Consider the following 16,421-nt stretch of genomic DNA (forward strand, 5'->3'; position numbering starts at 1 on the left):
ATCACTTAATATAGGCAAGGCCTCCGTCCAGATTGTATATCAGGTTCCTTTCAGAGTATGCCGATACAAAAGCTCCATACTTAGTAATTATATGCAACCACTCGCTCACAGAAAGATCCATACCTAAAGACTGGAAAATTGCTCAAGTAACACCGATACCCAAAAAGGGCATTAGGGGTAACCCGCTGAATTATAGGCCCATATCACTAATTTTGGATCATATACTGTGTTCGAACATTTGTGGAGGAGTTGAACGTCTTATTACAAGAAGTCCTTACCAGCCTTGTGGCTAGCATGAGAGCACGCTGCAGAGCGTGATGATCAGACGTCCTATTAAGGATCATGTCCAGGGGACCACCAGGAATCGCGGTGACATCAGTGCAATTGTTGTCTTTGAATGGAAGCATCATTTTTGTTCGTCTCATTGCATATTTCTTTCAGTTACTTTCTAGACTGTACTATGACAGTTCTTTGTATGTGTGGTCCAAGTTTCATCGAGCTATGTTTGCTTGGTAGTGACACGTCATGGGAAAGCTACTTTCGTCCTTAAGTTTTGTGCACTAGTCTACTCTTTTGTGCTTTATGAAGTGTATAATTTTAAATTTCTGACCATTAATAACAAGTTAGCTATCCTTTCCCCAGCTCTGAATACTTATAACAATCTGAATGGAAACTTGAGGAACTTTTTCACGTAGTACTTCATTAGAGATAACTGTGTCACGTGAAAAAGTCTGAGGTTGCTATTAATAATGTCTGTCAGGTCCTTAACCTATCATATGAACAATAATGGTCGTAGCACACTTTCCTTCAGCACACCCAAAGTTACTTCTACGTGTGCCGGTGACTCTCCAGCCAAGATACCATGCTGCGTCCTCCCTCCAAGGAAATCATCGATCGACTCACTTTTTTTTTCTTTCCGTCACTGGTACCATTTGTTGTTCAAAGGGTCTGTGGCAAATCACGAGTAAAATGGGATCCAAGACAGTTGCAAATTCTATCTAGAATCTAGACCCTCCTTTAATTTTAGCGATTTTAACTGATTCTCATTTCCACTGACCAGGGCCGTTGCTATGCATTTCGCCACCCTAGGCGAGAACTGAAAAATAACGCCCCTTCTTTTTTATTACCATCGGTCTCCCCGATATCCCCCCACCCCCTCCAATACCACCAACAACCAACGGCACAACAATGCAAATATCTTATTATACTTTTAATCATTAAAGTGACCAGACGTTCTCATTCGTGATTTGTCTTCAATTTCTTACTGTCTTCATTATCTTAATTTTTGTCCCCACTTTTTCATATTTCCTAAAACAATTGGAATACGAGAAATGTGCTGATTATTTTAAACTAGATCTCAAATGAATATATCTGTGCAACCAAATTTGGCATCAATTACTTATGAGTAACATTATCCAGTTGCAAGAAAATGGACTAATAAAGGTGTGGATTATGCTGTGGTGCGAATGAATTTTTCCTTCAATTTAGAAATTAGGCTATACTGACGGGAGACATGCCGAAGAATCAAACTAGGTGACTGGATAATTCGTTTCTGATTTGTTTGAAATATTTTAGAACGAGGAATAAATCCCATCTTTTTCAGCATGCACTATCTTGCGATTAAATAAATAAATGACGCCTTTTTTGCATTTTCTATTAAGAGTTCTACAACTTTTATTAACCGCTCCGATGGCGCAGTAGTCTAAGCAATTGGCCTGATCATTCGTCCGAGATGGGTCCAGTTTAGAAACCTGGTAAGGTATGGTATTACGTTTGTCTAAAGGCCGTTGTTTTCCTCACTGAAAAAAAGACTTATGTACATTTTTTTCATTAAACTGTTTGTTCAAGAAAATATATTTGGCTTGGAATATTACTTCTCCAGTACTGTAAATCTTCGGGTTAAGTTTTTTTTTCACGAAGTAATTTCACTAGGACCAATATGTAGCTTTGTTTTTATGTGCTGTCTCTATGAGTAACATTTAATAATTATTAGAAGTAATATTCTGAATGATAGTACGTTATTCGTATTCTACGTTCGATAATGGTAGAAAAGGCCCTTTTCCTGACACTAATATCTATATCAGTCATCCGTGCAGCGGAGCGAGGAGCAAACTTGTGCGATATTTCTGTGTCTTCGTCAATACATGAACACTGAGATCAGCATTTCTATTTTTTTTATTTGTGACCCTCATTTTCTGGATAATAACTTCGTTGCCAATGACAGTCATTGCATACGACATTATTTTCTTTGGGGTGTTTGAGACAGCTTTCAAAATCACTCTGTTATGGTAGTCACTGTGAAGGCTTCACGCAATTCATCCCGACAGCAAAATGCTGTCTCAGGTCTTCCTGTTTGTTTTACACCTATTGTGCAGTAGTCGCCGTTTCTTTACAGTGACTGTACCATGCATGGGATCATCCAGTATAACTGTTGTACTAGGTACATATCTATCCAGTGCATGGTCAACTATTCTGCAAAGCCTGAGCCACATTTCCTCTATATCTTTCTGCCCACAGGTAAATGAATTGATTTTTTCATAGAAACAGGATATGGCTGCATCTTTATATAGCTTGCTGAACTTGTCAATATTTATGCTTGATTTAGCTTCCGTTTTCACTTCATTTATTACTACAGCCTCATGGTCACTGACGCCATATTCAACAGAGACATCGTCAAAGAGGTCAAGCCTGTATGTCGCTATTAGATATAACACATTTTCATCATGAAGGTATCTGATCTGGGCAGTTTTCAAACAACGCATTTACTGACATTTCACGGGATGTCTAGTCATGCCCACATGTGAAACGTCCCCTTAGAAAAATTATACACGACTGTGCTTAAACTGACACACAATATTTTTAGCGCAACGCAATCTGACTTTCAAAAATCCCTACAACAGAATGGCCCTGACTAACATCAACCTATACGTTTCACATATCACTTACCTCACCAAAAATCTTCGTTACTCGAACTACTGCAATACAGCGAGCGCCACTACTGCCACTAAATAAAAGATTCAAACTACGGAAGGCACTAATTACTGATAAGTATAGTTAGCAAATGAAAGATTTTAATAGAGAACAAACAATGTATTTACCTTAATATCATCAAAAGTCATAACATTTATATCAGTTCATGAATCCAGTCTTACAAATTTCAAAACTAGCGCTACGTGGCAGCGGCGTTACCAATAAAAAAACCTAAACAGCCTACTTACACATGTTACAACACTGTAATCATCCCAATGGTTCGATGGATATCTGTAGTCTGAATTTACATCTACATCTACATCTGTAATCTGCAAACCACTGTGGAGTGCATGACTGAGGATGGGTACCATTGTACCTGTTATCATGACTTTCTCTCGTTCCATTTGTGTATGGATAGCAGGAAGAGTGATTGCTTAAATGCCTCTGTATGTGTATTGTAATTAGCCTGAAATTGTCTTCACAATCGCTATGGGAGCGATTCATGTTGGGTCGTAAAAAATTCCTAGATTAATCATTTATCGTTTGCACAGGTACCGTTTGCACGTCTATCTGCCAGTTCAGTTCTCTCAGCATCTCTGTCACACTCCCCCATGGGTCGAACAAACCTGTGACCATTCGTGTTTGCCCTTCATTGTATCGGACTTCTATCCCCAGATAGTCCTATTTGGCCTATCTGGTACGAGTTACACACACTTGAGCGATATTCAAGGCCTGGCCTGGCCAGACAGCACTCTGCGAACGCGAGCACTCCAAGCACAGTGACAGAGGGCTTGAGGGCTGAGGAGGAAACGGAAGAGGTCGGGCCCTACCAGAATGGGATGCCATGGCAGGTCTGCTGGCAGGGACGCCACACAGAAGCAATGGGACCTGCCGCAGCTGGCAGCTCTGCCGGCAGAGCGGCCGCCGCGAGGTTCTGCTGGCGGGGCTCCCAGTGGAACAGACGACGGCCTGTGACCGCTCCCACACCTGTCGAGGACTACCTGCCGCTCACCCGTACCCGTACCCGTAACCGTTCCATCCGCTCATGCAAGCGCTGTGGATAGTTTTGACACCGAATCTTTTATTTGCGAGAGTCAGATGAAAGCAGTAACTTGGAACATTCCAGCTCACAACTATTCAAAGCGCGGACTGGAAAAAAAGTGTTGGCAAATACCAGGGTCATAAATGAAGCCTAGTTCTAAGACTAAGCCTCTCCACATTACACGCACGTTCAAACTATTTACAATAACGCACTTTCTGGACTCTGATTGACAGGAGATCGTGGAATTCATCGGTCTTCATTTTCCTCACAGCCAGCTCCTGATGCCCCACTGCAACCACAAGGAGCCTTACACCACAGACAAAGCATGTTTACTAACCGCGCTTTGTAAGTTTTCCTGGAAATCTGCTTCCAGACGGAAATAGCTCAGCTGCATCTCCTGCTGCAGCAAGTGATGCTAATAATCCAGATACACTATGTGAGCGAAAGTATCCGCGCACCTGACTGGAAATGACTTACAAGCTCGTGGCGCACTCCTTCGGTAATGCTGGAATTCAATATGGTGTTGGCCCACCTTTAGCCTTGATCACAACTTCTACTCTCACAGGCACACGTCCAATCAGGTGCTGGAACGTATCTTGGGGAATGGCAACCCATTCTTCACGGAGTGCTGCACTGAGGAGACGTATCGATGTCGGTCGGTGAGGTCTGGCACGAAGTCGGTGTTCCAAAACATCCCACAGGTGTTCTATAGGATGCAGGTCAGAACTCTGTGCAGGTCAGTTCATTACAGGGAGGTTATTATCGTGAAACCACTCCGCGACAGGCCGTGCATTATGAACAGCTGCGCCGCGTGGGGTAGCCGCGCGGTTTCAGGCACTTGTCACTTTCCGCGCAGCTCCCCCCGTCGGAGTTTCGAGTCCTCCCTCGGGCATGGGTGTGTGTGTTGTCCGTAGCGTAAGTTAGTTTGAGTTAGATTAAGTAGTGCCTTAGCTTAGGGAACGATGACCTCAGCAGCTTGGGCCCGTAAGACCTTACCACAAATTTCAAATGAACAGGTGATCGACCGTGTTGAAAAAATGCAATCGCCATCCCCGAATCGCTTTTCAACAGTGGGATGCAAGAATGTGCTTAAAACATCAATGTAGGCCTGTGCTGTGATAGTTCCACACAAAACAACAAGGGGTGCAAGCCCCGTTCATGAAAAACACGACCACACTATAACACCACTGCCTCCGAATTTTACTGTTGGCATTACACAAGCTGGCCTGATGACGTTCACCAGGCGTTCGCCATACTCACACCCTGCCATCGGATCGCCACATTGTGTACCGTGATTCGTCGCTCCACACAACGTTTTTCCACTGTTCAAACGTCCAATGTTTATGCTCCTTACACCAAGCGAGGCGTCTTTGGCATTTACTGGCATGATGTATGCCTTATGAGCAGTTGCTCGACCACGAAATCCAAGTTTTCTCACCTCCCGCCTAACTGTCATAGTACTTGCAGCGGATCCTGACGCAGTTTGGAGTTTCTGTGTGATAGTCTGGATATATGTCTGCCTATTACACATTACGACGCCGTTCAACTGTCGACGGTCTCCTTCAGTTAACAGACGAGGTCGGCCTGTACGCTTTTGTGCTGTACGAGTCTATTCACGTTTCCACTTCGCCATCACATCGGAAACAGTGGACCTAGGGATGTTTAGGAGTGTGGAACTCTTGCGTACAGACGTATGACACGAATGACACCCAATCACCTGACCACGTTCGAAGTCTGAGTTACGCGGAGCGCCCCATTCTGCTCTATCACGATATCTAACGACTACTGAGATCGCTGATGTGGAGTACCTGGCAGTAGGTGGCAACACAATGCGCCTATTCATGAGTCGTGCTAGAACAATTTTAAGAAAAAATATATGTAAACAAAGGAGACAGTATTCCGACTTCTTGTTTAAAAGATTTGTAAATTTGATTCCAGTTTATAATAACATACTTTTCAAGTAAAAACTGAAAGCACTTCAATGTATACTTTACGGTTACAACTAAAACTGTAAACATCACTACAGACAACAAATACATTACTGGCCATTAAAATTCCTGCACCAAGAAGAAATGCAGATGATAAACGGTTATTCATTGGATGCCCATGCAGCTTCAATACGATACCGCACTTCATCAAGAGTAGTGACTGACGTATTATGACAAGCCAGTTGCTCGGCCACCATTGACCAGACGTTTTCAGTTGGTGAGAGATCTGGAGAATGTGCTGACCAGGGCAGCAGTCGAACATTTTCTGTATCCAGAAAGGCCCGTACAGGACCTGCAACATGCGGTCGTGCATTATCCTGCTGAAATGTAGGGTTTCGAAAGGGATCGAGTGAAGGGTGGAGCCACAGGTCGTAACACATCTGAAATGTAACGTCCACTGTTCAAAGTGCCGTCAATGCGAACAAGAGGTGACCGAGACGTGTAACCAATGGCACCCTATTACCATCACGCCGGGTGATACGACAGTATGGCGATGACGAATACACGCTTCCAATGTGCGTTCACCGCGATGTCGCCAAATACGGTTGCCACCATCATGATGCTGTAAACAGAACCTGGATTCATCCGAAAAAATGAAGTTTTGCCATTCGTGCACCCAGGTTCGTCGTTGAGCACACCATCGCAGGCGTTCCTGTCTGTGATGCAGCGTCAAGGGTAGCCGCAGCCACGGTCTCCGAGCTGATAGTCCATGCTGCTGCAAACGTCGTCGAACTGTTCGTGCAGATGGTTGTTGTCTTGCAAACGTCCCCATCTGTTGATTCAGGGATCGAGACGTGGCTGCACGATCCGTTACAGCCATGCGGATAAGATGCCTGTCATCTCGACTGCTAGTGATACGAGGCCGTTGGGATCCAGCACGGCGTTCCGTATTACCCTCCTGAACGCAACTGTTCCATATTCTGCTAACAGTCATTGGATCTCGACCAATGTGAGCAGCAATGTCGCGACACGATAACCGCAATCGCGATAGGCTACAATCCGATCTTTATCAAAGTCGGAAACGTGATGGTACGCATTTCTCCTCCTTACACGAGGCATCACAACAACGTTTCACCAGGCAACGCCGGTCAACTGCTGTTTGTGTACGATAAATCGGTTGGAAACTTTCCTCATGTCAGCACGTTGAAGGTGTCGCCACCGGCGCCAACCTTGTGTGAATGCTCTGAAAAGCTAATCATTTGCATATCACAGCATCGTCTTCCTGTCGGTTAAATTTCGCGTATGTAGCACGTCATCTTCGTGGTGTCGAAATTTTAATGGCCAGTAGTGTAATTGGTTACCACGTACACAGGTCACGAACATGTTTTTAATAGGTGAGATTACTTTTCCTAAAACAGTGGCCTTTTTCGTCAGTTAAACTAGGGAGATCTGCACTACCTCATCAAATAAACAGAATGACATTCTCAGGATACTGGAAAATTTAGCAGTGTAATTTCTTAAATCATTATAAATTGTGTCAAATATCCCGATAATGTCACGGTCAGCAATGAAAGAATGTGCCCAGAACTTCGTTTTCTGCATTCCCTTTTTACTCCGAACTTGCTCAAAAAGCTTTTAGCTCTTCTACGGAGCGAAGACTGAAGGCTTTCCGCTGGCGTCTCTGCTGGCGTCCCGTACTGCCATACCAGAGCGCTGCCAGCTGAGTGGCCACCTGCTTCGGCGATGAGGGTTTTTTTAATCTCTTTTTGTTCGTTGTTGATCGTGAACTTAGTTTTTTTTATTTTTTTTAATTGCAGAGCGCAGCTAACCCTCTGACCGAACACGCCGAGCTACCGTGCAGGCAAATCTCATTTTGATCGTTTTCGTTCGTTGTATCGGCTTGTGGCGAACGTCGCAAGACACCCGTTTCAGTTCGTCGTTGATCCATTAACTCAGGTTTTTTTTTAGTTACAGCGGGCAGCTAAACCTCTGACCGAATCCGCTGAGTTAACATGCCGGCAGTTAGGCGGTAACAGAAACGCGTCAACGCTATTACTCATAGAGGAAACACGCACATGGAGGAAACGCAGCAACAGTTGAAAAAACTTAGCCTGCACAAACACAGACAGAAAGGGCTGTCGTTTAAGAAAGGACAGGCAGAGCGCAGAGCAGACCTGCCGTGGCGTCCTGTGCGGTAGGGCTCGGAAGGCAGCGCAGTCCTCTTGTCACACGCCAACCAGTTTGGCAGCAACGCTAGTTTTTTAGATTTACTTTCTGCATTATGAGTACTATAGCGTCTACGCACTTGCCCAAAAAGAAACAGTGGAGAACCCACATCGTTCAGTGCCAAATGGCATTTCCCTTACTTTTATTGCATTGTTTGAAGGCCCTGGAACGTCATTACAGCACCAACCACGAAGATGACATAATGCACTTGTTTCTGACGAACGAGAGTAACTGCTGACTGAAATGAAGGCGACCATTAGGGAAAAAATTGAGCTAAGGTTGACATAATCTATTAAGCTCGACATCACCAATTACCTGAATTCGTTTAGCGCCTGAATGCAAGGAAAGAATCTTTTCGTAACACATATGGCACACAAGGTTGACCATAACAAACAAGAAGTAATCCTATGGAAAAAGCCAGCTTCAGTTTCATCATGTAGAACATACGATGGTCACTCCAAAAGAAATTCACACTATTTTGTTTAAAATCCATCTTTTATTCTACATGTTTGAAAGTTTTACAGTGTGTAGATACATCCTTTAGGAACAATATTTTCATTTCTCCACATAATTTCTATCCCTCTCAACTGCCTTACGCCATCTTGGAACCAGCGCCTGTACACCCGAACGGTAAAATTCTGGACCAACCTGTTGGAGCCACTATTTGGCAGTGTACACAAGGGAGTCATCATCTTCAAACCTTGTTCCACGAAGAGAGTCTTTCAGTTTCTCAAAGAGATGATGGTCACATGGAGCCACGTCAGGACTGTAAGGCGAGTGTTTAAGTGTTGTCCATCTGAGTTTTGTGGTCGCTTCCATGGTTTTTTGACTGACGTGTGGCCGTGCATTGTCGTGCAACAGCAAAACATCCTGCTTTTGCCGATGTGGTCGAACACGACTCAGTCGAGCTTGAAGTTTCTTCAGTGTCGTCACATATGCATCAGAATTTATGTTGCTTCCACTTGGCATGATATCCACAAGCAAGAGTCCTTCGGAATCGAAAAACACTGTAGCCATAACTTTTCCAGCAGAAGGTGTGGTTTTGAATTTTTTTTCCTTGGGTGAATTTGCATGATGCCACTCCATTGATTGCCTCTTCGTCTCTGGTGAAAAATGAAGGAGCCATGTTTCACCACCTGTCACACTTCTTCCAAGAAATTCATCCCCACCATTCTCGTACTGTTCTAAAAGTTCGCTGCATACCGTTTTTCTTGTTTCTTTGTGAGCCACTGTCAACATCCTGGGAACCCACCTGGCACAAACCATTTTTAGCGCTACCACTTTCAGTATTCTGCAAACACTTCCTTCCCCTATCCCAACGTATTGTGACAATTCGTTCACTGTGATGCGTCTGTCAGCAGTCACCAATTCTTTAACTCTCTGCACATTGTCTGGAGTGTGTGTAGCACTGGAGTGTGTGTAGCACGAGGCCCGCCGAGGCGAGGACAATCCTCAATATTGCCGTGCCCGCTTTCATCACGTAACCTGCTTGCCCACCGACTAACTGAACTGCGATCGACAGCAACATCTCCATACACCTTATTCAAACTATTGTGGATGCTTCCCACTGTCTCGTTTTCACAGCACAGGAATTCTATGACAGCACATTGCTTCTGACGAACGTTAAGTGTAGTAACCACCTTGAAGACATGCCGTGACGGCACCGCTCACGGGTACAGGTTGAACTAAGTTTGAAAACAAGCAGGAAGGATGTATCTACACACTGTAAAACTTTCACACATGCAGAATGAAAGCTGTATTTTTACAAAAATAGTGTGCATTTCTTTTGGAGTGACCCTCGTATAATGTATCAGTAACTGAAACATTTCAATATGAGTTCCCAAAGAGAGTCCAAGACATTGCACGACTGAAGATCGATATCGATTTATTTGTCAGACCATTCCCTCTTTTGGCTACTAATGTAGCTCATTACTCCCAGCTTGTGGTTGGTTGGTTGATTTAAGGAAGGAGACCAGACAGCGTGGTCATCGGTCTCATCGGATTAGGGAAGGATGGGGAAGGAAGTCGGCCGTGCCCTTTCAGAGGAACCATCCCGGCATTTGCCTGGAGTGATTTAGGGAAATCACGGAAAACCTAAATCAGGATGGCCGGACGCGGGATTGAACCGTCGTCCTCCCGAATGCGAGTCCAGTGTGCTACCACTGCGCCACTTCGCTCGGTCCCCAGCTTGTGCTGACAGTCTTACAGCGAAGCACATAACCTAGCGAACTGTTTGTCCCATCCAGGTATTTACAAGACTTTTATGAAATGTTACCCCAAGAGCAATATCATCGATTGTACACACAAGCCGCTAAAATTATTTCGGTGCTTTGTTAAACTCATATGTCGAAGGGTTTTTTCTGTTATGAAATTAAAAAAGTTCAGACAACATTTCCGTTTCACAGATTTTAATCTATGTAACTCGATGCGTTTGACTGTATCAAGAACCACACAGTTCCAGACGTGTAACATATTCTAAAATCGAACTGTTTATAAGTGTTTAAATATCACAACTTAAATGTCTCTTTATAAAGGTTTTCGTATCTCCGTTCACCTATTAGCCACATTCCAGTGCACTTGTTTCATCAAGAAATAAAAGTTATTGCTTTGACAGAAAGACAAAAGTTGAAAATAAGCACACGTGATAAACTCCTGCTTACAAAAGTATGATGCAGTATCTGCTCTTAGAAGTAGTTGCGCTGGGCTGCAAACACGTCGTCCTAATTTGCCTGCGTTTGCAACTTTCGATACACAGCCGTCTCGTTTACACACCTTCTCGGTATAGGGCATAGTGGGGGAAGCCGGAGAGCTAAGGAGATTCGGCTGCTTTGGGAGCGCAAATCTTGGCTAGGCTTGTTCCAGGATGAGCCACACGAGTGTTTTGGATGCAGTCTCCTTTGTAGACTGGTTGCATTTCGGTAGCGTCCTACCAATGAACCGCAGTTCGCCGCCTGCTTTACCTATGACTAAGACTAATGGTTCAAATGGCTCTGAGCACTATGGGACTTAAAATCTGAGGTCATCAGTCCTCTAGAACTTAGAACTACTTAAACCTATCTAACCTAAGAACATCACACACATCCATGCCCGAGGTAGGATTCGAGCCTGCGACCGTAGCACTCACGCGGTTCCGGACTGAAGCACCTAGAACTCCTCGGCTATGAGACTAAGTGATTGTACCATTTCATATCACTACAAATTATTACACCCAGGTATTAGTGTGAGTTGACCGACTGTGACTGTTTGATATTATAATCATAAGACACTACGTTATTCTCGCATTATGAAGTGCACTGTTTTCCATTTCTGTACATTTACAGCAAATTGCTCAAGTATGCATCTCTTTCGAATCTTATCAAGATCTGACTGAATATATGTGTATCTTCCTCAAAAAGTGCTTCATTACAGGTAACTGCATCGTCTGCAAAGAGTCTGAGGTTACTGTTAATATTGTCTTCAAGGCCATTAACATACGAATGTTTAATGAAAGGTAATGCCTCCTCCACCTTCGTTAACTGGGCTTGGATGGGAATATTTTAATAAATCATACGCAGAAACAATCCTTCGAATGTGATCTTTAATTACCAAAATTCACTTTTCCACATAATCAACAGCCAATTGGATACACTTCTGCCAACGATGAACAAGTTTCCTGAAGCCGTCTCGGAAGAAGTCGTCACTCTGTTTCCGCAACCACAGTCTCACAGTTCTCTCGGAGTCTTCATCAGAAGAATAATGACGTCCCCGCAGATCGTCTTTCATTACTGGGAACAGATGGAAGTCAGATGGTGCCAAATCTGGACTGTATGGAGGATGTCCTACAGTGGTGAGGTTCAGTCTCTGAAGTTCTGCTGTGGTGGCACGTGAAGTGTGTGGTTTGGCATTGTGATGCTGCAGGAAAACATTTCCCTATTCATTTCAGACATCTTGTTAGCCATCGTTTCAGAGTTCGCAGTGTTGTGATGTAACGCTCTGAATTAATTGTTGTTCCACGATCAAGGAAATCAACTTCGATAACACCACTGTGGCCATGATTTTTCCAGCTGATGGGTGCGTCTTGAATTTCTTTTTCTGGGACGAGTCTTTATGTCGATATTCCATAGACTGACGTTTCGTCTCCGGATCATAGTGGTGTACCCACGTTTCGTCTCCTGTCACAATGGAATGGAAAATGGCGTCACCTTCATCCTCGTAACACGAGAGGAGTTCGTGGCAAATTTCAAGTCTGTGCACTTTCATTTCAGGAGTCAGCATCCGTGGTACCCAACTTACACAGATATTCCGATAGCCAAGCAAACCAATAACGTGACCCACACGTTTGTGAAATGCCGATCGTGCTTGCAATTTCTCTCTGAGTGATACGACGATCGTCCTGAATCAATCTGTCAACATTTTGCTCTTGAAATTCAGTAGTTGGTGTCACAGGACGTCCAACTCTTTGTTTGTCACGCAGGACAGATATTCCCGCCTCAACATATTTAAACTTACTTCCCAAAGAAACACAGTACTCACATCAACACTAATACCATAAACTGCTTTCATTCTCAGATGAATCTCCTTTGGGGTGACACCTTCTGCTGTCAAGAATTCAATGGTTGCACGTTGCTTAAATCGCATTGGCCGACTGTCCCCGCTGGGTTCCATTCTTTCCCTGTGACAACACAACCGTCCAATGCTAAGGCTTCCCGCCAACTGGAGCTGTAGAGAAGAGGATACGGAAGAAGCCAGTACCTTCCACACACCAGTGCTGCCAACTGTTGAAGACTTACGAAAGTGGCGGCATTACTTTTCAGTCAACCCTCATACAATATGAACGGAACGAATCCAACACAGTTCCTTGGTTGACACTCGAATTTACTTTTCCCTCTGTCAATGATTCTCCATCCAAGATAAACACGCTGCATCCTCTCTACCAAAAAAGCCTCAGTCCAGCCACACATATCACTTGATACCCCATACTAACGTACTTTTGGAAATAAGCGCAGATGTGATCCTTAGTCAAATGCCTTTAGGAAACCGAGGAATACTGCATCCACCTGACTGCCTCGATCTCTGAGTTCAGTGTGTCATGTGAGAAAAGTGCGAGTTGAATTTCATATATTCCTGGAATCTGTACTGGTTGGCATGGAAAAGGTACTACTACACTCCTGGAAATGGAAAAAAGAACACATTGACACCGGTGTGTCAGACCCACCATACTTGCTCCGGACACTGCGAGAGGGCTGTACAAGCAATGATCACACGCACGGCACAGCGGACACACCACGAACCGCGGTGTTGGCCGTCGAATGGCGCTAGCTGCGCAGCATTTGTGCACCGCCGCCGTCAGTGTCAGCCAGTTTGCCGTGGCATACGGAGCTCCATCGCAGTCTTTAACACTGGTAGCATGCCGCGACAGCGTGGACGTGAACCGTATGTGCAGTTGACGGACTTTGAGCGAGGGCGTATAGTGGGCATGCGGGAGGCCGGGTGGACGTACCGCCGAATTGCTCAACACGTGGGGCGTGAGGTCTCCACAGTACATCGACGTTGTCGCCAGTGGTCGGCAGAAGGTGCACGTGCCCGTCGACCTGGGACCGGACCGCAGCGACGCACGGATGCACGCCAAGACCGTAGGATCCTACGCAGTGCCGTAGGGGACCACACCGCCACTTCCCAGCAAATTAGGGACACTGTTGCTCCTGGGGTATCGGCAAGGACCATTCGCAACCGTCTCCATGAAGCTGGACTACGATCCCGCACACCGTTAGGCCGTCTTCCGCTCACTCCCCAACATCGTGCAGCCCACCTCCAGTGGTGTCGCGACAGGCGTGAATGGAGGGACGAATGGAGACGTGTCGTCTTCAGCGATGAGAGTCGCTTCTGCCTTGGTGCCAATGATGGTCGTATGCGTGTTTGGCGCCGTGCAGGTGAGCGCCACAATCAGGACTGCATACGACCGAGGCACACAGGGCCAACACCCGGCATCATGGTGTGGGGAGCGATCTCCTACACTGGCCGTACACCTCTGGTGATCGTCGAGGGGACACTGAATAGTTCATGGTACATCCAAACCGTCATCGAACCCATCGTTCTACCATTCCTAGACCGGCAAGGGAACTTGCTGTTTTAACAGGACAATGCACGTCCGCATGTATCCCGTGCCACCCAACGTGCTCTAGAAGGTGTAAGTCAACTACCCTGGCCAGCAAGATCCCCGGATCTGTCCCCCATTGAGCATGTTTGGGACTGGATGAAGCGTCGTCTCACGCGGTCTGCACGTCCAGCACGAATGCTGGTCCAACTGAGGCGCCAGGTGGAAATGGCATGGCAAGCCGTTCCACAGGACTACATCCAGCATCTCTACGATCGTCTCCATGGGAGAATAGCAGCCTGCATTGCTGCGAAAGGTGGATATACACTGTACTAGTGCCGACATTGTGCATGCTCTGTTGCCTGTGTCTATGTGCCTGTGGTTCTGTCAGTGTGATCATGTGATGTATCTGACCCCAGCAATGTGTCAATAAAGTTTCCCCTTCCTGGGACAATGAATTCACGGTGTTCTTATTTCAATTTCCAGGAGTGTATTCAAGATACCTTATTACGTTTGACCTCAGAATATCTTCTAACATTCTATAAGAAATGGATGTCAAGGATACTGGACGGTAATTTTGTAAATGACTTCCGCTATTCTTCTTGTAGACAGGAATGACCTGTGCTTTCTTCCAACTACTGGGCATTGCTTTTGTTCCAAAGATCTACGATAGGCTGTAGTTAAAAGAGGTACTAACCTAACCGCAAACTCAGGATAAAATCTGATAGGGGTTCCATCAGACCCTGGAGCCTTCTTCAGTTTTAACGATTTATCCTTTAATGCTGATAGAATGTTTGAGGAACACATTTACTAGTGAACAGAGTTTTTATCTAAAGTTTCCGGTTACCTTATATTTGCGGGTGTTTAATTTCTCTCTTTTTTGGGGGGGGGGGGGGAGGGGGGGGGGGGGAACTGGTGGTCGATGCAATGGTTGTTGGTATTGTTGTGGTCTTCAGTCCACAGACTTGTTTGATGCAGCTCTCCATGCTACTCTATCCTGTGCAAGCTTCTTCATCTCCCAGTACTTACTGCAACCTACATCCTTCTTAATCTGTTCAGTGTATTCATCTCTTGGTCACCCTCTACACATTTTACCCTCCATGCTGCCTTCCATTACTAAACTGGTGATCCCTTGGTGCCTCAGAATATGCCCTACCAACCGATCCCTTCTTCTAAGTCAAGTTGTACCACAAACTTCTCTTCTCTCCAATTCTATTCAATACCTCCTCATTAGTTATGTGAGCTGGCCGGAGTGGCCGTGCGGTTCTAGGCGCTACAGTCTGGAGGCGAGCGACTGCTCCGGTCGCAGGTTCGAATCGTGCCTTGGGCATGGATGTGTGTAATGTCCTTAGGTTAGTTAGGTTTAATTAGTTCTAAGTTCTAGGCGACTGATGTCCTCAGAAGTTAAGTCGCATAGTGCTCAGAACCATTTGAACCATTTTTTTTAGTTATGTGATCTACCCATCTAATCTTCAGCATTCTTCTGTAGCACCACATTTCGAAAGCTTCTATTCTCTTCTTGTCTAAACTATTTATCGTCCACTTTTCACTTCCATACATGGCTACACTCCATACAAATACTTTCAGAAACGACTTCTTGACACTTAAATCTATACTCGATGTTAACAAATCTCTACTTCGACCATCATCAATTATTTTGCTCCCCAAATAACAAAGCTCCTTTACTACTTTAAGTGTCTCATTTTCTAATCTAATTTCCGCAGCACCACTCGATTTAATTCGAATACATTCCATTATCCTTGTTTTGCTTTTGTTGATGTTCATCTTAAATCCTCCTTTCAAGACACTTTCCATTCCGTTCAGCTGCTCTTCCAGGTCCTTTGCTGTCTCTGACAGAATTATAATGTCATCGGCGAACTTCAGAGTTTTAATTTCTTCTCCATGGATAATAATTCCTACGCCGAATTTTTCTTTTGTTTCCTTTACTGCTTGCTCAATATACAGATTGAATAACATCGGGGATAGGCTACAACCCTGTCTGACTCCTTCCCAACCACTGCTTCCCTGTCATGCAAATCGACTCTTAACTGCCATCTTGTTTTTGTACAAATTGTAAATAGTCTTTCGCGTCCTGTATTTTACCCCTTCCACAGTCAGAATTTGAAAGAAAGTATTCCAGTCAACATTGTCAAAAGCTTTCTCTAAGTCTACAAATGCTAGA

Source organism: Schistocerca gregaria, chromosome 4, assembly GCF_023897955.1.
Source record: "Schistocerca gregaria isolate iqSchGreg1 chromosome 4, iqSchGreg1.2, whole genome shotgun sequence".
Taxonomy (NCBI): domain Eukaryota; kingdom Metazoa; phylum Arthropoda; class Insecta; order Orthoptera; family Acrididae; genus Schistocerca; species Schistocerca gregaria.